Raw genomic sequence first — 21,667 nt, 5'->3', positions numbered from 1 at the left:
GGGAGAAAGTTGGGCGGGCCGCCCAAGCCTCACCACCGCCGCTGCTAGGGGAGGGGGGGAGGGAGAAAGCTTGGCAGGCCAAGTTCAGGCCATGCCACTGGTGCTGGGGGGGGGGAAGAGGGAGAAGGCTTGGAGGGGTGTGGTCCTCGCTGTGGATGCCGGGGACGGGGGGGCAGGGGAGAAGGCTCACCTGTGGCTGCTTCCTTCTCCCATGGAGCTTCTCCCCCCCCTGCGAGTATCGCGGGTCCCCCTTCTTGTCTACATGTAATTCCTGAAGAATTAACAGCAAACGTTTATCTATATTCGTGTTGGCTAGCTTCTTCCACAGAATCTACAGAATCAAATGCAGTGGCCAAGTCTACAAATGCTACAAAAAGGGCTTTAGTGAGGCCATTAATCCCTCAAAGGGCTAAATGATAAAGGTTTTGGCAATGCTCAGCAGCTGTGCTTTGTCCCTTTCTAAAGCCAGCTTGATTAGGACGGATTATATGATTAGAGGTTTCCCAATCCTCCAATTTGTGCAAGATATATTTACTGTAAAGTTTTGCAGTAATGTTCAACAAAATTATGGAACGATAGTTTTTTGGATCAGCCTTGGTACTACAATGCTCAGCTTCCATCCAGAAGGGAAAATGCCTGTCATTGATCTGGGTGTGTCTGAGGCATTGTTGATGAAAACTGCTTTCCTCAGGTCTTCAATCCCTTCCTCCAGATCTGAATCACTACACTGGGCTGTGTAAAATGGCCCATAGCGCTTCCTCCAGTGACAGGTTTTTCGTGCCCTTTTCCTCCCGGCGTGCAATCTCTCCTCTCTTTTTTTTAAATGTTCTATTGGGAGTGCTATAATGCTATAATAGGATGTCAAATCAGCATCATAGCGCTCCCAATAAAATGTTCAAACACCCCCCCCCCGAAAGATTGTGTGTGTGGAGGAAAATGGCGGGAAAAGAAAGTGGCACTGTTTGAAATGGCCACTGCACTTCAGAGACAGCTCCTTACCGGAAGGGAAATGCTGTGTGAAACAGCCGTCCCCGTACCAGTTTTCTCCATGACGGGCCAGTAACAGAAACCATGTGGTTTAAAAAGGTAATGTGAAATTGACCCATGTGTTGTGCTTTCCAAGTGTATTACTGAAGGTGATGACAGGATGTTAAAATATGTTCCTAAAGTAGGTTGTACTTTATGTGAGACCGTAAATTCGTAAAGTAAAAACAAATAAAACCCTGCTGCCATCATTATTTATGAAAAGCAACTTTTTTCTTTAAGAGTAGCACAAACATTACACTGCACGTTCTTTTTATCATTTTGGTTTTAATCACACATTAAGAAATATCTGGGGGAGTAAAGTAAGGTGGTACAAAAGAAGACAAAAGGACATCTATGGCATTTGCTGCTTCCACACAGCTGTTTTTTCTCTGTCATGGCTTCCAAACCACATCTGTGTTTCTCAGAGCATCTGCTAAACAGCAAAATCAATGTCATCCACCAATTGTTTATTTCCTGGGTTTTCTGGGTTTATTCTAACCTTTCTCAGACTTGTGTATTCCCTGAAATGTCACAGTCAGAGCAGATTTGTATGCTATATGAAAGTACATATTTTCTGAACCTCTTGCTTCTTGTCAGCACCATTTTTCTGCTCTCATACTCTTGCACTTGCCACTTCCTCAGCACCATACCGTGAACTTTTTTTTAAAAAAAAAAAAAGCTGTCAAGGGGGAGAATTGTGGTCAGGAGGGGAGGATATGAAAAGTACAGAGAATCCCCCCCTTCCTGGTGGATGCTACATGGGCATTGTGGATGTCTTTGCATTTGCAGCAGCATTGACTGCACAGTGGGGAAGAAACACTGTGTGCATGCAACCTGTGCTTACGATTCTTTTTACTTCTGCTTCTTACTACCTCGTTTGTTTTAGGAGAGAATGGCTTGACAACAAACTGAACATTGAGAAAGTGAATAAAAACCAGGGAAATTACTATTTGAAAAGGTTCATATACTTTTATCTATAATGTTTCCTTCTTTTATTATAATGCATTTGCCAGCAGCCTGAACATATATTCTGTTACTTAAGATTTAGTATCTATGTATTGCTGTCTATTCTTTTTTACAAATGAATTTCTTCAGTGATAATTGCATCACTTAATTTGTCGTGTTATTCTTAGAATGATCAACTGTAGGAAAAATATTACTGTCTTTTTCACATTTGTTTTCATAGTCTAATCTTCTACTATACTGTATCAGACATATGAAGCTTGTGAAATTTTTTGAAATGGATGTACTTTTAAGAAAAGTTAAACTATCAGCTGTATGAAGAGAGGTGAAAAGAGAGGCAAGCCCTAGTAGAGAATCCGAGAGTACCAAGTTATCTACTTTAAACACTTCCCTATCTTCCCTGTGCCTTTCTATTTGTATTTATTTGCTGTACTAAGAACCAATGGGATAATACATCTGTATCTATGTAGTAAAAAGCCCAGTAGCACCTTTAAGACTAACAAACTTTAAACAAGGAGCTCACTGGATACAGAGTTCAAGTGGGGGGAGGGACAGTTTTGAAACCCAGGAAGCTTTCCTTCCCTCCTCAACTCCCACAAACCATTGAGTGTGTGTGCTTGTGTGTGCGTGCCTGAGTCTACACTTCCTCTAAAACAAACTTCTTAAAAATCAACCAAACATCTGTCTCACCATTCACTTATGCCCCTGATCTCCCGCTTAAACACACTGTCCAATCAGGTACTTGTTTCCAGGTGACAGCAGTAGCGAATGTGAGTTACCTAAACAGAGTCCAGGCATCTCAATGGGGTTGCTGTGGCACTGATTTGTGGTCCTGCTTCAGTGCCATGGTGCTCCCAATAGAACATTAGGAAAAAAAGAGGACAATTGCGTGTGGGGAGAAAAAGGGCACAAAAAACCTGTAATTGCAGGAAGCACTACAGGGCATTTTATACAGCATCCCATAGCGCTTCAGAAGCAGTAGGAAGGATTGAAGATTGTCAGCTACGCTGCCATGAGTGTGGGGATGTTTTCTAATTGCTTTGCATTCCTTACCATGCGCTTAATTGCTTCAGAGCTGCAACGCTTATCTTTGAAGTTGTACTGGTGGAGATTGTGGTGTCTATCGTCCGTGGGAGCTTCTCTGTTCCCAGCTTCTCAGCCGTTAGAGAGTCCAGCTGTCTCCTACGCGCGGGAGCCCACCTAATTTGTTATTGCTAGGGGGGGCGCATACGAATGCCCTATATCCTATTATGTGCACAGGTAGCCCGCCATTCCTAACAGTGTTCCTGTTATCGCATCTATGGCTTTTCAATAAAAGTAAAACCTTCCTGAAAGTGTGTACTTCGTTGTTTAGCTGTGGGTCCGGACAAAGATTGGAAGAATCAGTTTGAGTCAACAACACTTCAGGCACCCTTCCTGAACGGGACAGAAGCCCTGCAAACTGCTTCCAAGCAGTTTTCAATTTTCTATACCATTCCTGAAGCACTACGGCTGTGTAAAATGCCTCCATAGTGCTTCCTCCAAACTGCACAGGAATGGAACCAAAGATAGGTTGGGGTTGGGAGTGTAGGACAAGGGACCAGTGAATGTGATTTATGAATATGATTTCTGATATTTCTCTTGACATGTAGAATGCCAGCTGCCACTGCCTTATTAGCATTTAGCCTAGCCAGAGGAGATTTAGAATAGAATCAATTAATTATTTTTAATGGTTAAAGATCCTTTTTTAGAGCCAGAAAATAATAGAATGGAATGTACAGTTTGAAATTATAAACTCCCAAGCTGAAGGACACCTTACAGCAAAGTTATGAGATGGAAAGACTCTGAATGTTCCCAAAACAATATCTTTCTTCACAGAGCAGAGCATCTGGCACCAGTCTGCCAAGAGCTAAATTGTGTGCCTCATCAGGGAACTCCCCATTTTTAGGTTGAAGCAAATAAGTCAGGAATGATGCCAAAAGAAGGCCCCTTTGTTCATTGATGTTCTCCACTGTTCTGGGGACAGATAAGCAGATGTAATTACTGACACTAATGATCAACGAAGGAATATGCCAGTAGAGAAGTGCCAGCTCAAATGATGCTCTGATGATGATACCTGTTGGACACCAATTAGGGATTTCTTTCTGTGTAAACTGTCATGATGTCATTTGGGTTATAAGATCTACTGCCCTTCCTTTTGGGGGCAGAATACAGCTTGGTGTTACTGGGTGCCAAGGTATCCAGTCCTGTATTTTCCTGATTATTGCAATAAACAGATACTTGTATAACTCCCTGGACTCCAACCGTGTATTTCTCATTCGGCCCTGGAAGCACATGGGGCACAGATTTGTGCATCAGGAGGATAGGAGAGAGAGAGAGAGCAATGGGGTAACCCTCTCTTTATATACCCTATGACTAGAGGCATATGCTTCCTCTGTCACATAGTCCTTTAGGAAGTACTAGAAAAAATCCAGGTCCTGATGGGGCTAGAAAATAGGATTAATGGGTGGGCAATTGAAATAAAGTTTCTCTAAGTGACATCTCTGGAGTGGATGGATTAAGACAAAGGAAAAGAAAAGACAGTTGTTCCAAGTGCTTGGCCAGTCATTAGAGTCAACGACCCAATGATCTGCAGCTGAGTTATCTTGATGGGCGGTGGGTGTGCTTGGCAGCTCAGGTAATCTCCTCACAGCCAAGTTCTATTGTTTAACTTGAGGATGAATACCTGCAGTAATGCTAGGAGATGGCGTGGGGGGGGGGGCGCTGCCTGCATGCTGGAGAAGTCTTTCAATGGAGTTTGTGCAGAAATGTCCAGGCTGCCTCTGCAAAGCATGGCTTCCCTAGAAGTCTGGCTGCTGGCTCCATGTGGCTGCTATGTCAGGGAGGTTGGCATGCCATCCAGAGGTCATTTCGGGGTAAGTTGCTTCCTCCCTGCCTCTCCCCACCCCTGCCTGCCTGGGGCCAGGGAGGGCCTTTGCGGGGCTTCCTTGCACTCCCGCCGGCCTTGCAGGTCCACCGCCGGGCCCTTCATGGGGCTCGGCAGTGGAGCTGCAAGGCCGCCGGCGGCGGCCGGGACAGTTGGGGGCGTGGTGTGTGGCCTTATGACACACTTCCGGTGATGTCAAGGGTGTGGCATATGCTAATGAGTTATGCTAATGAGTTCCCCTAGCTCTTTTTCTATGAAACGATCCCTGATGCCATCTACCTGGGTTTGCAGTATCTTTGGAGATGCAGGGATGAATGGCATCGGGTGTTTCATGGGTCCACGTGCTGCTTCAGTCCATTTTCCCTGGCACATGGTTTTCACAGTTCAGCTATACAGTTGTAATCCATACAGAGTGGCAGCAGGCTAAGAAGAACCTCGTCTTGGCAACAGAGTGGCAAATACATTTGACTTGCACTTGTTTAAAATATTGAAAGTGGGGGACCTGCATAGGGCATCTCATCCCCCCACCATTTTCTCTTTTCCTTCCCTGAAAGCCTCCATAGCCTTTCCCCCCTTTCCTGCTTCCTTCTCTCCTTTCTGCCCACTAGCAAACCTATCTTTATCTCTACCCCCCTTCAGCTTTTTCTCCTTCCCTCCTCTTGGCAGCCTCTACCTGGTAAAACTATGACCTATTTGTGCAGTGCTATCAACTAGATCCCTAGCAGCTGTGGGGACAGTCTTTTCCATTTTGTATATTCTGTTTGAATGATGAGTTTTGCAATTTTGGCATTGTATTATTAGAACATATGCATTGTTAATGGAATATTATTGCATATAAACAACAAACCACCTTAACTCTTGTTTATTGTAATAGTATCTCATAAACATAGTATATAGTATTATACATGGTGCTTCAGTTACTTAGTCTAGGACCCTGGTGGCAAACCTATGGCATGCGTGCCAGAGGTGGCACTCAGAGCCCTCTCTGTGGGCACGCGCGCTGTTGCCCCAGCTGCCCGGGCGGCCCCCGATTGGGCAGTGAGAATGGAGGGCGGGGGGCACACAAGGCAGTCGTTGAGCCAGCAGGGGAAAATCCGTTCTGCGTTTTATTGCAACTCTACTTGTACTGTAATGTATTTCAACGGAGCCCATGCAAGTCAATTGTCATTCCCAGCTCCCATTATTTCCAATGGGCCTTCAAGTGTTTCCCATTGTTTCCAATGGGCAATCCTGTCCTTCCTTTTAGTACATCCCCTCAGTGGGACCTCCTTCCCCAGTCCGCCTCCTGGCCTCTTCCTAGTGGGACAAGCTGCTGCTGAATAATGGCCTCCATTAATGCTCTAGACTTGATCTTTCCTGCTTACACTGGTTAGATTTAGGAAATGTGGAAATAGAGCTATTGAAATTTCAAGAAAGCTCTATCTGGAAAAATAAATTTTATGACCTGTGTGAAACACTTGAGAAGATAAAAGGATTGCTTTCCTTACTTTGTTTGGATCATCTTGTGTGCAGCTGTTTTCAGCTTTGAATTATATCAAATCTGACACCAGAAACAGATGACCTGAGTGCTGCATGTGTTGCTCTCAAACTTACAAAGTATGAGCCAAGGTTAGGCAAATTATCAGCATGCATACAGCAGCAAAAATCACATTAATTGTTCAAAAGCATGCCCAATGCAAACTTTTACCTTTCAATAAAAAGTTGTTTGTATCATTGAAAGCTCTGTTATTGTGTTTTTCTTTTACAACAAAAGATGCTAATGTATGAGTTATTTTTTCTAAACTAAAACCTCAGTATTCAGGTTAAATTGACGTGTTGGCACTTTGTGATAAATAAGGGGGTTTTGGGTTGCAGTTTGGGCACTCGGTCTCTAAAAGGTTCACCATCACTGGTCTAGGAGATAGAAAGTGGCAAAAGATAATATTGCTATAGCCCAAAATCCACATAGAGGTGCATGATTGATCAAGGTAGACTGCAAAGTAGTATATGAAAAATGGGTAACCAAGGAAGATAGACTGGCAGATGAAACATGAAGACAGACAGGTCTTTTGCCAAATTTAGTCTCTCCCCTGCTACAGTTATAAGTGCAATCACATTGACACTCAGAAAAGGGTAAATGTAACTAATTACCTTGAGTCTTCATTCTGTACTCTTGCCTCTCAATTTATTGTCTAGATTTCTGTGGTCCATTTCTATTTGTAATAGGCACCACCAAATAAGACTGAGTCACTGTGACAGTATTAGGGATAGGGTTGTCCTGTTAGTTGAAGCTCAGTGGGGCTCATGGCTGCTCTGCTTTGCTTCTAGAATACTCTCTGTATTATTGTGTCTGTTTATTCTCTGCAGTTTTTGTTGTTCTGGGATAGTTGCAAGGTTGGAAGCTATAACTTGAAGACTTCTAGGTTTTATCTACAAATATCCTTGCCTGAGAAGCTAGATCTGAGGGTATCAAGGCCCTGCTGATCTCTGAACTAAATCAACTATAGGGGCAAGCAGAAAAGTCAGTTATAAATCCAAACTAGGCTCCCGGTCATATGCCGGAAAACGCAGGAGGGAAGTGAGCCTATTAACGCCGCAGTAATTTGACCCACCACTGCGTGATCAGACGCGGCGGCGGGTGAATTGGTTTTTTTCTTCACTGTGTGTTTCCGGCGCTTCATCGAGGGATCAGTGACGCAATCGGAGCACACTGGAGCGATCACACAGGGAACTCCGTCTGCGGCCCATCGCAGCCCGTTTGATACTGCACTTTCCCAGGTATTTTTTAACTCCATGTCTTTGGCGGAGTGAGACGGGTTGCCGTCGGGTGTGGGACACTTGCCAGATGTTCCTGTGTGATCGCTCCCTTAACATCCTTAACATCTGTCTGGCAGTCGTGCCTCTTGCACAGCTACTTCTGCATGTGATTGGGACCTAGATTATGTTTAGGAGACCAGCTGAGCTCTGAGCAGGAGCAGGAGAGAGAGCTGTGAGAGAAGTGAGTGGGTTTCTTTTACTTGCTTTCAGCTGAGAGAATTCAGCTAAGGATATTTTGTGGGAAAACTGTGTTTAGCAGTGTGTGGAAGCACTTAGAGTCCTTGCAGAGTCCTGGCTGATTGAGTGTGGGAGACGAACGGGCATTGTTTGACTGGGATTGCCTGTAATTGAGAGGAAGTGGAAGGGGCATTGTTTTGCCTGTGATTGAGTGCCTGGGTGAATTTGAATTTGAATAGCTGCTGCCTGACCTCTGCTGGGGGAGGCCTCTATTTAAGGAAGCACCTTGCCAGAGGCAAGAGCCGAAGGGCGAGCTAAAGGGCTCTTTGCCCGTGGCTCTTAGCCTAGGGACTCTTAGACTAGGGGCTCTGTAGGAAGCCCAAAAAAGAGCCAGAAAGACAAGGCCCTAGGCTCTTTGTCTTTCCCGTAAAATAATTTGACTTTGATAACAAAAACCAGATAAATACCAAGGGTTTAAAAGGGGGATTATATTTATTTATTTTAAAAGAATTATGAAGCCAGAATGCCAGCAGGGGGTTGGGGGCTATCCAGTGTTTTGCACGGAGTGTCACATGTATGACTATCTGCCCACTGGGCAGAAGTCTTGGGTGTGTCCTCGGTGCAAGGAGCTCCTGGTTCTCAGGGAACGTGTGTGCTCCCTTGAGGCCAAGGTGGCTGACCTGGAGAAGCAGAGACAGTCAGCTAGGCACACAGAAAAGACTCTCGGGGACTTGTTAGCTTCGTCCCACTCTGGATCTGGCAGCCCCGCTGCTGTCAGGGAGCATGAGGGTCTAGGGGAAACAGGGCACCATGCTGAGGATAAGGGGAATGTGCCCTCAGAAGGGACCTCTTCCCCAGCTGGTGAGCGGCTCTCCTTTTGCACCAAGGAACCATCCCTGAGCAGGGTGGGAGGGGGGCTCTTGGTAGTGGGTGATTCGATCCTTAGGCAGGTAGACAGCTGGGTGGCGAACCCGCGTACTGACCGTATGGTGACTTGCCTGCCTGGTGCGAAGGTAGCGGACATTACGCGTGTTTTAGATAGGCTGGTAGATAGTGCTGGGGAGGAGCCAGTGGTCGTGGTGCATGTCGGCACCAACGATGTGGGGAAATGCAGTCGTGAGGTCCTGGAGGAGAAATTTAGGCTGCTGGGCAGGAAACTTAGGTCCAGGACCTCCAAGGTAGCCTTCTCAGAAGTGTTACCTGTTCCACGCGCAGGGCCGGAGAGACAGGCAGAGATCAGGAGTCTCAATGCGTGGATGAGACGATGGTGTAGGGGGGAAGGGTTCAGGTTTGTTAGGCACTGGGATACTTTTTGGAACAAGAGGGAGCTGTACAGGCGAGACGGTCTCCACTTGTCCCGAGAAGGAACCAGGCTGCTGGCACTTAAAATCAAAAAGGTGGCAGAGCAGCTTTTAAACTGAATATTGGGGGAAAGCCGACAGGAGATGAAAAGTCTCTGGTTCGGGTTGGCTCATCTGAGAGAGGTGAGGGGGTACCGGTTGCTTTTCTACAGGGAGGTGGATTGAAATTGTCCACAGAGGCCATGGCTGGTGACATGGACTGCCGGACAACGACTCGAGATAGCAAGAGGAAGGATGCAGGCTTAACTTGTAAGGGAAATTACAGCTGTTTCTATACAAATGCTAGAAGTGTCCGAGGTAAAATCGGGGAGTTGGAGTGCTTGGTGTCGGAGGGAAAAATAGACATTGTGGGTATTTCTGAAACTTGGTGGGATGAGGAAAATCAGTGGGACACAGTGATTCCCGGTTATATATTATATCGGAAGGATAGGGGGGGAAGGGTTGGAGGTGGGGTAGCTCTGTATGTCAGAGAGGGTATAAAGTCTAGAAAGATTGAGAGGCTAAGTGAATTGGATTCGCTTCTGGAAGTTCTATGGGTTGAAATAGGGGGGCCAAAAGGAAACTTAACACTGGGAGTTTGTTATCGCCCACCAGATCAAAAGATAGAGGAGGATTATAAAATGATGAATGCCTTAAAGATAGCAACTAGACAAAAACACTGTGTAATAATAGGTGATTTTAACTACCCACACATTGATTGGGTCAATATGTGTTCTAGTCGGGAAAAAGAGATTGAGTTTCTAGACACTCTAAATGACTGTGCTATGGAGCAGATGGTCACGGAACCTACCAGGGGAGAGGCGATCCTTGATTTGGTCCTAAGTAACACTCAAGACCTGGTGAGAGATGTAAAAGTGATTGCACCGCTTGGAAACAGTGATCATAATGTTGTTGAGTTCATCATTTGTACAAATAGAGAATTGGCCAAAAAGACTCACACAACCATTTTTAACTTTAAAAGGGGTAATTTCTCTGATATGAGGGGACACGTGGGGAGGAAACTGAAAGGAAAAGTAGAAAGGGTCAAAACAATTGGGGAAGCTTGGGATCTATTTAAAACTACGATCCTAGAAGCTCAAAAAATATATATTCCGCAGGTTAGGAAAGGCACAAACAGGTATAGGAAAAAGCCTGCATGGTTAACAAACAGAGTAATGGAGGCTGTAAAAAGTAAAAAGAATTCCTTTAAGCAGTGGAAAGCTAGTCACAGTGAGGCTGATAAAACGGAACACAGGCTATGGCAAATAAAATGCAAGTCTGAGGTCAGGCAGGCAAAAAGGGAATATGAGGAGCATATAGCAAAAAACGTAAAAACCAACAATAAAACTTTCTTCAAATACATTAGAAACAGGAAACCAGCCAGGGAGGCAGTGGGGCCCTTGGACGACCAAGGGGTAAAAGGAGTATTGAAGGATGATAGGGAAATGGCTGAGAAGCTAAATGCATTTTTTGCCTCCGTCTTCACTGTGGAAGATGAGAAGTGCTTGCCCACTCCAGAACCACTGATTTCAGGAGGGGTGTTGGAAGACCTGAGTCAGATTGAGGTGATGAGAGAGGAGGTCCTAAAACTGATAGACAACTTAAAAACTGAAAAATCACCAGGCCCAGATGGCATACATCCGAGAGTTCTGAAAGAACTCAAATGTGAACTTGTAGATCTCCTGACAAAGATATGTAATCTTTCCTTAAAATCTGCCTCCATTCCTGAGGATTGGAAGGTAGCTAATGTCACTCCCATCTTTAAAAAGGGTTCCAGAGGAGATCCGGGAAATTACAGGCCAGTCAGTCTGACGTCGATACCGGGTAAATTGGTGGAAACCATTATTAAGGAAAGAATTAGTAGGCACATAGATGAACAAAACCTATTGAGGCAGACTCAGCACGGTTTCTGTAAGGGAAGATCTTGTCTCACTAACCTGTTAGTGTTCTTTGAGGGGGTGAACAAACATGTGGACAAGGGGGATCCAATAGATATTATTTACCTTGACTTCCAGAAAGCTTTTGATAAAGTTCCTCATCAAAGGCTCCTAAGTAAGCTCAAAAATCATGGGATAGAAGGACAAGTCCTTTTATGGATCAAAAACTGGCTAGTTCATAGAAAACAGAGAGTGAGTGTAGGTGGGCAATTTTCTCAGTGGAGGGTGGTAAGCAGTGGGGTACCGCAGGGATCAGTACTTGGTCCACTGCTTTTTAACTTGTTCATTAATGATTTGGAGATGGGAGTAAGCAGTGAAGTGGCTAAATTTGCGGATGATACAAAGTTGTTCAGGGTGGTGAAAACCAGTGAGGATTGTGAGGCACTCCAAGGGGATCTGTCAAGGATGGGCGAGTGGGCGTCAACATGGCAAATGGGGTTCAATGTGGCCAAGTGCAAGGTGATGCACATTGGAGCCAAAAATCCTAAATATAAATACACATTGATGGGGTCTGAACTGGCAGAGACTGATCAAGAGAGAGATCTTGGAGTTGTAGTGGATAACTCACTGAAAATGTCGAGACAGTGTGTGACTGCAATAAAGAAGGCCAATGCTATGCTGGGGATTATTAGGAAGGGTATTGAAAACAGATCAGCCAATATAATAATGCCCCTATATAAATCAATGGTGAGACCTCATTTGGAATACTGTGTGCAGTTCTGGGCACCACACCTTAAAAAGGATATTATAGCTTTGGAAAAAGTGCAGAAAAGGGCAACTCGAATGATAAAAGGGTTGGAACACTTTCCCTATGAGGAAAGGTTAAAGCGCTTAGGGCTCTTTAGCTTGGAGAAAAGACGACTGAGGGGTGACATGATCGAGGTTTATAAGATTATGCATGGGAAAGAGCAGGTAAAGAAAGAGGTACTTTTCTCCCTTTCTCACAATACAAGAACTCGTGGGCACTCCATGAAACTGCAGAGCGGTCGGGTTAGAACGGATAAAAGGAAGTACTTCTTCACCCAAAGAGTGATTAACACATGGAATTCACTGCCACAGGAAGTGGTGGCTGCTACAAGCATGGACGGCTTCAAAAGGGAATTAGATAAGCATATGGAGCAAAGGTCCATCAGTGGCTATTAGCCACAAGGTATAGATAGGGGCTCTGGGGCAAGTGATGCTCTGTCTTCTTGGTGCTTGGGGGGGGGGGTCAACAGTGGGAGGGCTTCTAATGTCCTGGCCCCACTGCTGGACCTCCTGATGGCACTGGTATTTCTGGCCACTGTGTGACACAGAGTGTTGGACTGGATGGGCCTTTGGCCTGATCCAACATTGGCGTCTCTTATGTTCTTATGTTTGCCCCATTAAATGAGCCATCATTAACAAGAGGTCTGCATTCAGTTTATTTTCCATGACAGAGCCTAAAATGAGAAGGAAATCCCCCTATTTTGTTATATTTTTACTTTTATTGTATCTCATTTCTTCATTTCCTTAAGCATGAATAAGACAGTTGCAGGTAATTGCTTCTTTCCACCTTTCCAGTTGAAAATTTCCATATCTTTTATGTCTGTCTTGGCAGTGGAGAATATTTTACATCCCCAAGGCATGAGGTAGAAGCTGTGAACTACTTGGCAAACTTGAGAGGTGACATTTTTATACTACTCATTATTCTGCCACAGTTCTGTCATTCTCAGTTACAGGAAAGTACTTGATTCTTTGGCAATAAGGATGGGTTAATAGTTTGGAGAAACGTGTGAAATCAGTTTATTGAATAACCATGTGGTATGCAATTTAGCAGTACTGTGAACCACACTAAGCTGCACACCAATTTTCCATTAAAGATCACCTCAACAAATTAAAAAAAAACATATTCTAGATCTGATTAGGCTTCTATTACATAAGCATCTTGCTGGTTTGATGCTTTCTCTTCTGTTTCTGAAGAGACGGCATATGTCACATTCTGTAGTCTTACAGTTTGTCATCCTTATACTTATGAGCTGAATCCTTATTTGACACATGAAATGATTACTTTGTTTAGATACAGAGTAGGCATATAGCTGGAAAAATCTTTTAACATAACCAGACTGAAATTAGAGGAACTCATTCAGGTATCTGATCTAGAGCCAAATTTAAGCTAACTGCAGAAAATGAGAGGTGTACCAGACCATGGTTTTCAAGCTGTGTTTTGGGGAAATCTGGGATTCTTTGGAAAGTTATTGGTAGGTGAGAAACATTTCCTATAAACCTCTGCATTAAATAATTATTGTTGACTTATGATTTCACTTGAATTAGTATTCTTGTTTCCAGAACATAGAGAAGGGCCTCTAGGTTAATATTTTGTTGTTTTTTTGAGTTAACATGCTTAAAATTATACTGCACTGCACTGTTAAAAAATCAGTCAATGCCAAATAAGAACTCCTTAGAACTCATCAGTAATATATCATTGTCTTACGTGTTTGCCATTTCCAGCTCTCCCATTGGCTGTGCTGTGCACTTCATCAGCCATTGGCCCATCAACCGCCACTCAAGAGTATTTGTGCACCATTGGCTGGGTGCTGGGTCCACTTCTCTTCCCCACCCACTACCACCGTTCCCTGTCAGAATAACTGTCAAAACGGCTGTCTCTCCTGATGAAGACACTTCTCCTGCTTGGCTCCTGTGGGACTAATTTTTCCCTCTGTGGCTGTTGCTAGGCTACCAAGCTTGGTTCTCTCAGTAAAAAGACAAAGGAAGGAACTCATTGGGGCCAATCCTGACTAGGGTTGCCAGCTCCAGGTTGGGAAATTCCTGGATATTCTGTGTCTAAGGAAGCCAGTCTAAGGAAACCAGAGTTTGGGAAGGGGAGGGGCCTCAGCTGAATAGAATGCCATAGAGCCTACCCTCTAAAGCAGTTATTTTCTCCAGGGGGGGAAGAGATTTGGAGTTCAGTTGTGATACTTGGCGATCTTCAGGGTCCACCTGGAGGCTGGCTACCCTTGGCTTAGCAGTTAGCGCTTCAGAGCAGGGTCTGCTAGACCCAGGTTCTTGCTGTGGAAGCTGAGTGGGTGATTTTGGACCAGTCACAGACTTTCAGCCTAACCTACCTCACAAGGTTGTTGTGCAGATCAAAAGGGGGAGAGGAGAATGATGTAAGCTGCTTTGGTCTCCACTGTGGAGAAAGACAGTACTTTTCCTCCTGGAGAATCATTGCTGCCAATCTCCAAGTGACAGCTGGAGATCACTCAGAATTAAAACTGCTCTCCAGGTGGTAGAGATCAGGGGCAGATAACAGGTTGATGGTTGGCTGGGAAGGAGATAGGGTTGCCAAATCAAGGTTGGGAAATTCCTGGAGATTTGAGGGGTGGAGCCTGAAGAGGGTGGGGTTTGTGGAGGCATGGGACCGCAGACTGCCATAGACTCCACTCTCCAAAACAGCCGTTTTCTCCTGCGAAACTATTGTTACCAATCTCCAGGGGAGGGCTGGAGATCACTCAGAATTAAAACTGCTTTCCAGACAGCAGAGATCAGTTCCCCTGGAGAAAAATGGCTGCTTTGCAGGGTGGACTCTGAGTCATTATACCCTGCTGAGGTTGCTACCCTCCAAAACATCAATTTCCTCATGGAGAACCATTGTTGCCAATCTCCATGGGAGGGCTGGAGATCACTGTAACTTTAAGAAACGAATGTCCTGTCAGTGGCCATGGTGGTCATTGCTAGGGAACCACAACATTATTGCAAGTTTTGGTGTTTGTCAGTAAAAGGAATGGGAATGAAGTAGGGCCTTTATCATGGCTGCTTCCAGCTAATGTGGTCAGGCCCATCAGGAACCATGGGGCAACTTGCTACTACCTGACTTGCATGACTCACCCAGGGCCAGGTGCATGCTGCTAACCACAGCAACCCCCGAAATCCAATAGTGATTAGAATTTCAAACTAGGATCTGGGAGATCCAGGTTTGACTTTCCACTTTGCCTTGGAAGCTGTCTGGGTAACCAGGGCCAGTGCTTTCTTGGTGGCGGCTCCTACCTGGTGTAAGGAGCTCCTGGAAGAGACCTGGGCCCTGCGGGACCTTGCGCAGTTCCGCAGGGCCTGTAAGACGGAGCTCTTCCGTCAGGCTTTTGAGTAGGAGCCGCCACTATCTTATCATCATTTCCAACTGGCCCTGGGAGGAGAGAACGACAGCGCCGCATGGAACTGACATCACCAGTTTGGGAGTCCCATCTTTAAGACGCCATCTTTTTACTGAAGTTTGTTCTGAAACCTCTAGAGCACTTATAATGTTGTAATATTGTATTGATTGTTTTATGTGATTTAATCTGTTTTTATGTATTGGCTTACACCCCATTTGTGAGCCACCCTGGGCCCGCTTGCGGGGAGGGTGGGCTATAAATTAAAATAATAAAATAAAATAAAATTACCTTATGTCTGTCATATGCTCTCAACCTAACCTACCTCATAGGGTTGTTGTGAGGATTTAATGGAGGAAAGAATGATGTAAGCTGCTTTAGATTCCTATTGTGAAGTATTAATGAAGGAGTGTAAATACTGGTTATAAATGAAGTAAATAAATACTAAATATATGGGAGCAGATAAAATGTTGGTGGGTGGGAAGCAGAAAAAGAAGCAGGGAAAAGTGAGGGTATGAAAACTGACAGCAGGAAGAAAAAAAGAAAATTGGGTGAAGAGGGGAATACAGGGGAAGTGAAGTGTCCCAGTCCTTGTGGGTTTCCACCATGCAACTGGGCCTGGCCCAGTGATTGGCACCATGCAGCTTGGCCTCAGTTGGTGATTTACACCATGCAACTGGGCAACCACAAATGCACAGAGTTTTCCCATGGAGAGGTTGCCAGTGAGAGAGAATATGGGAAAACTGAAGACAGGGGAACTGATAAAGATAGGTTAGCTGGCTGTCAAGTTGCAGCTGATTTATGGTAATCTGATAGGGTTTTCAAGGCAACAGATGAACAGAGGTGGTTTGCCATCACCGGCCTCTGCATAGCAACCCTGGATTTCCTTGGTGGTCTCCTATTAAGAAAAAAAAAAGATAGGTTAGCAGGTGGGTGAGAAGGAGAAGGAAGCAGGAAAAGGGGAGAAGCTATAGGGGTTTTCAGGGAAGAGAAAGAAGAAATAGCAGAGGAGGGAGGGAAATAAAACGTTCCCTGCAAATCCTTGCTGATCTCCCACTTGTGTTTGTCTAGTTCTCTACCATTCTGACAGGATGATACATTATAGTAAAGGATTTGTTATGAAGTACATTGAGAGTAGATGAATGTAGACTTCCGGTTTATGGCGGCACGCTAGGCAGACGCATCTCCTGGACTTCCCGGGGATGTGGTCTGTGCACGGCGGGAAGGAGGGGGAGCTCTGGCCTGTCATTCCCCCAGGGAGCTTGGCGGAAGGCTCCTAGCCAGGGGACTTTCGAGGAGTCGCCTCTTCACCTGCGCGTTGTGGGTGAATTGAGGCGCTCCTCCGTCCCAATGGTCCTTCCTGCACAGTGCCCAAATGGGATCTAGTGACACCGACCAGGGCAAGCGTAGGAGATCGAGTGGGCAAAACAAAGCAAAGCGGGGTCGGAAGACCAGATATGAACGTGAGTCGGGCTGAGCGAAATGACGGTTAAAGAGAAAAGAAAGCTCCGTACCCCATGTTGAAAAACGGAAAGTGAGGTGGGCGGGGGAGGGACATCTCCTAACCGCATGAACTTTTGAGCGAATCAAGGGGGGGGAGCAGAAGAGAAAGCATGTACAACTGTTAGGAAATATTCACCAAGGCGAGTTCAGGCATTTGAGCACATATTCAGAGACTTTCAAAATATTTTTCAAAGTAAACAATTGAGAAAGATGGCGGGGAAGAGGACAGAGAAAGAGAAACTTTTGAAATCAAAACTAATGGAGAGCCCCAAACCGGAATGAACCAACGAGCTGACAAAGACTTTGGCAGAATCCATGCACCCTCTACTGGACCAGATGAGTAACCTCAAGGAACAGATGTCGAAAATGACTCAGTGCATCACCACACAGCAAACACAGATAACCGAGACACTTAAAATGATGAATGAAATGGTTGAAAAGGTGAAAGAAGTGGACGCCACTGCACAAAAGGTGAAAAAGAAAGTTCAAAAGCTGGAAAAGAAGCAAGTTTCTACGGAAGATCAACTGCTACAATTACAAATGGAAAAGGCAAAGCAGTATCTGGAGCACCCTTGAAAGTGGGGGAGAATACCATCAGAACGTTGAAAGACATTCCATTTGAGATAAGACAAAGGAGAAAGAAATATAAAGAATTAATTCTTTTTCTACAGACAAATGTAATTGGATATAGATGGTTAACTCCAGAAGGCTTAACCTTCAAAATCAAGGATAAAAAAGAAAAGATTGATTCTGTCCAGAAAGCACGGGAATTTTAAAGAGTCCATTTGGGAGGGCCAGGGAAAGAAGGAGAAAAAGGGGAGGACAGTAAGTCCAATGGCGAGCTGGACTTGGAATCTTCTGGGGAGGACTCTCTTTCAGAGAAAGGGGCCCCTAAAAGTCCTTATAAACTTCGGAAGAGATTAGGCAAGGAGAAGTAAAGGCTGAAGGACTATGAATTGTGCCTTTAAAAATGTTGAAGTGAGATGCTTTGGGGTGTTTCTGTTTGACAGTTAAATTTTAAACTTAAGACTTGAAAAAGTCAATGCTAAACTTGACTCAGTTGATAGTAAGATTAACGGGATTAAGACTAAATGTATGGTTAAACTGGTGGGATGATCTCCTCTCTTGGGTTTTTAGTCAGTAGTGGGTATCTTTCTTTATTCCATAAATGTAGTCCCCCTTCCCATTTTCTGTTGTAGTTTGTAGTGTTATTAAAAAATGCAATAAAAAATCCCCTCTGGGGGCTTAAAAAAAAAGAAGAGAGTAGATGAATGTACTGTATTACAGGATTATAGCAGGTCACAACCAGGGAGAAGGAATGGATAGGATATGCTCACAAAAAGCTCTTGGGGTAAAATATTAATATAAACTTATGGAAAATAACCTTTCACTCGGACAGCCTACAAGAATTGTTGGGTTCATTATGGATTCTGGAATTGAGCAGCTGATCTGTGGATGCAGTGCTGATATAGCTAGTAGTCTCTCTCTCTGAACTGAGCTTCTTCTGGTTTTCATGACTTAATAGGCCAGTCTTAAAGAAGTGATGAATATGCTTGGGATGATGTGGCAGTACCAAAGCCGTGCTGGAATCAGCAGTGGCTCCAATCCAATATGCAGTTAAGCATGCTTACATTCCACACTGATCACGGTGTGTTGACTATACAGTTATAACATTTGGAAACATGATTCCTTTCCATAATGGAACCATACACTATTACATAGCTGAGATGAGTTCATATTGTAAGTTTCAATGGCACACTCACCAAAAATAAAGTGTTTGAAATACAGCCACATAATTTTCTTATTTTTTTAAAAAGTCCCATATTACTGAAAGTCACAGGTCAGTGAAATACAGTGGTCATGTTCATTAGTTCAAAATGATCAGAACTCATTAGAGCACAATAGACACACAGGTTACATTTTTCTGGTTTGAATGTTTGTATCTTCCAACTCTTATTTTCCCCTTTATTTCTCTGTAAAAATAGCCTAAAAGTCTAACTAAGCAACAGTTGGAGCAACGGTATGATTCATACCATTTTTATTTAATAAGAAATAATACACACTAGGGGGTTATATACTCCCCACCCTAGTTCTCTCATGGTTCAGAGATTAGCATTTAATCTTATCCTGAGAAAGTATCTAAAATTGCCCTTTCCCTTCTTTTCAGAGAGGTAGCTATGTTAGTCTCCTTGCAGCCACAACAACTGAGAGTCTTTTGATACCTTAGAGCCTAATCCATTTATTGTGGCTTAACCTTTCATGAACTGGAGTCCATCTTGTTAGATGCAGGATGTGCTACGTTTTCCTCTGTCAAGGAAAGACTGTGAACACAGCCAAATCAATGGAAGGGATTATGAATACTATGTAGTCCTAAACTGCTGTAAAATAAAAACTTTATTAACAATACTACCAAATGTCTTAAAAGACCAAACCAAAATGATAACAATAAATTTTACAATCTCAGCATTCCAACATAATATAGAATCATAGATGAAACCCGGCTCATCACTTTGAACAGCCCACAACAAAAGCCATGTAGTATAAATCAATGCATACACAGTTGCAGGGACGATGTAAACGCCTCACAAATAACGCAGCTCTGGGCTCTATATGCAGCCGTAGAATCAATTATACACATCTGTCATAATATTATCAGACAAGGATTCCGGATGTGACCTTGTTTTGAGATCTTTATCAATCGTGTCTGTTGTATCAGTCAATGTACCATTTCACAAAAAAGACAATTTCACATATTATCCACCCCTGAAGGGTTCACAGTCTGGTGTATGACAATCAACATAAATGGGCTCCCAACTAATTAATATTAACAAAGGTAATAACTCAAATGCCAGCAGAATGCAAATTCATTTATCTGACAAAGTGTGCTCTGGCTCACAAAGCCTATGTCACAATAAGCTCCAAGGTGCCATCAGCCTTTGCTCCTTTGAACTTGTGCTTCTAAAGCATCAGAAGTGCATAGCGTTGCTGTTGCTCTGAGATGTGGGTTGTATTTCTGCATTTCCTACTTCACTGGATCCCTTTGAACAGGTACATACAGGGAGGCATGGGCCTCGACATCTTTCCTTAAGCTTATTTTTGGGGGAAATGAGTTATGCCGGAAGACAGGAAGAAACAGAGAGGGTTTTTTGCCATCTCACAGTGCAATCCTAAACAGTTACACCCTTCTAAGTTCATTAGCTTAGAAGGGCATAGTGCTGTTAAGGATTGCACTGTCATCTTCTTTAGAACTTGCTTCGAATTGTGGCAGGCTGGAGATTGCTTCACAGGGAAAGTTATTAACTGTTCATTTATTTGGATCCCCAGTGGGGATCCAAAGAGGCTCACATCTTTCTCACTTCCATTCCGCTCAACAACCCTGTGAGTTGGGATAGGCTGAGAGAGTGTGACTAGCCAAAGGTCTTCCAGTGAGCCTCCATGGCAGAGCAGGGATTTGAACCTGGGTTTTCTAAATCCTAGTCTTATGGACTGCTGGGATGTTCAGCTGCCACTACCAGGCTCTCATTCTGTCCCTGGGCTGTGCCATCACCGAGCCCAGCACAGCTCCTGGGCTCCCCTGCTACTGCTGCCAGGTCTGGCGCAACCCCCGGGCTCTCCAGCAGTCACCACTGGACCCAATGCAGTCCCCCTGCTCTCCTTGGACTGTGCCACCACTGGGCCCAGCACGGAGCCCCAAGCTGCACTGCTGTCGCTGCTGGACCCAGCATGGCTCTCAGCCTCCTCCAACTGCCGGAGGTAAGTGCGCTGTTTGTACTTGTGTGGAGAATGCTGTTTTACTTTTGGTGGAATTTAATTCTTCCCCTGGTGATTTTTAAAAAAAGATTTATGATTTTTCTGCAAGCCTAGGGGGTCCTCCAAATTTGCAGAAAAATCTCTTCGCCTCTGTATGGCCCTGATCTGCAGATTTAGATATCTGCAGATGGGGGCCGCATGTAGCTGATAGTATATAGATAGGACATAGGGTATGGATGCTCTGCACTGTAATTAATGACTATTATGCAGCCCCGTAGCTAGGGAATTTGGGGGGAGGGGGCGTCGAGGGGCCCACCAGCTAATTAAATGAAAGTACAATGCAGGTGGTAAGTTATAGCACTTTGGGGGCAGCCCGGGAGGGAGGGGGCCCAGAAGAAACACCAGGGGGCGGGCCCCGTGGGCCCCATGCTAGCTATGGGCCAGCAATTATGTTATTTATGGGAAAGTCTGTGAAGTACAGTTAAGGATTCCTGCCTGTTTGATCAGTTGTGCAGACGTAAGAAATTCGGCCAGTGTTGGTTGGTATGTCATGGTGTTATAGGGAAAACCTCCACTAAAATCTCACTTTTGTATGGCTGTTAAAGGAACAGGAGTTCTGTCCACTGTTGCTAGTCATTTTTGTTTCACTTGTTAATGTGTAGCAACTGAGCTATTTGTGGTTAAACTGCAGGCTTTAAAATTTTCCTGATGTTCATAATCTATGGGTCTGCCCATATGCTTACAGCAATAACACAGAATGTGTATCATTTTATTACACGTAGCCTCTAATCAAACTAAATTGCAAGGTAAAATTTGTATAATTTACTTGTACACATATTGCACAAAATGGAAGCTTAAATAGTGTATAGAAATATTGATTTCTGTAGGCTTCATGACTCCCCTGGAATGTTCTTGCTGAATACCCTGCTGTGTGCATTTCCTCTTGAAGCCAAATGGACTTATTAGCCCTGCCATATACTTCACACTTCCATGCTGGCAGATACCAGATGGCCCTGCCGAAGCATATCAGAAACGCACGTAACCCATGGATGGGTTGGGGTGGGGATCATTGACTGCAGAGGGTGGTCCCCAGACCTCACCTTTCCCCCACCCATTGCCATGACAACCCAAAAGTTGGAAACTCCCTGTCCTACTGGGATTGGC

The 21,667-nt window shown here is 44.4% G+C and overlaps 1 protein-coding gene across 4 annotated transcripts in view; it reads left to right on the top strand.

The window, feature by feature from the left end:
• KCNC2 (potassium channel, voltage gated Shaw related subfamily C, member 2) overlaps positions 1 to 21,667 on the top strand; it is a 134,535-nt gene that overhangs the window by 59,993 nt on the left and 52,875 nt on the right. The gene's annotated exons all lie outside the window — the stretch shown is intronic.

Source organism: Gekko japonicus, unplaced genomic scaffold (assembly GCF_001447785.1).
Source record: "Gekko japonicus isolate JY-2015 unplaced genomic scaffold, Gekko_japonicus_V1.1 scaffold188, whole genome shotgun sequence".
Lineage (NCBI taxonomy): Eukaryota > Metazoa > Chordata > Lepidosauria > Squamata > Gekkonidae > Gekko > Gekko japonicus.
This window is presented reverse-complemented; position numbering and strand designations above follow the sequence as displayed.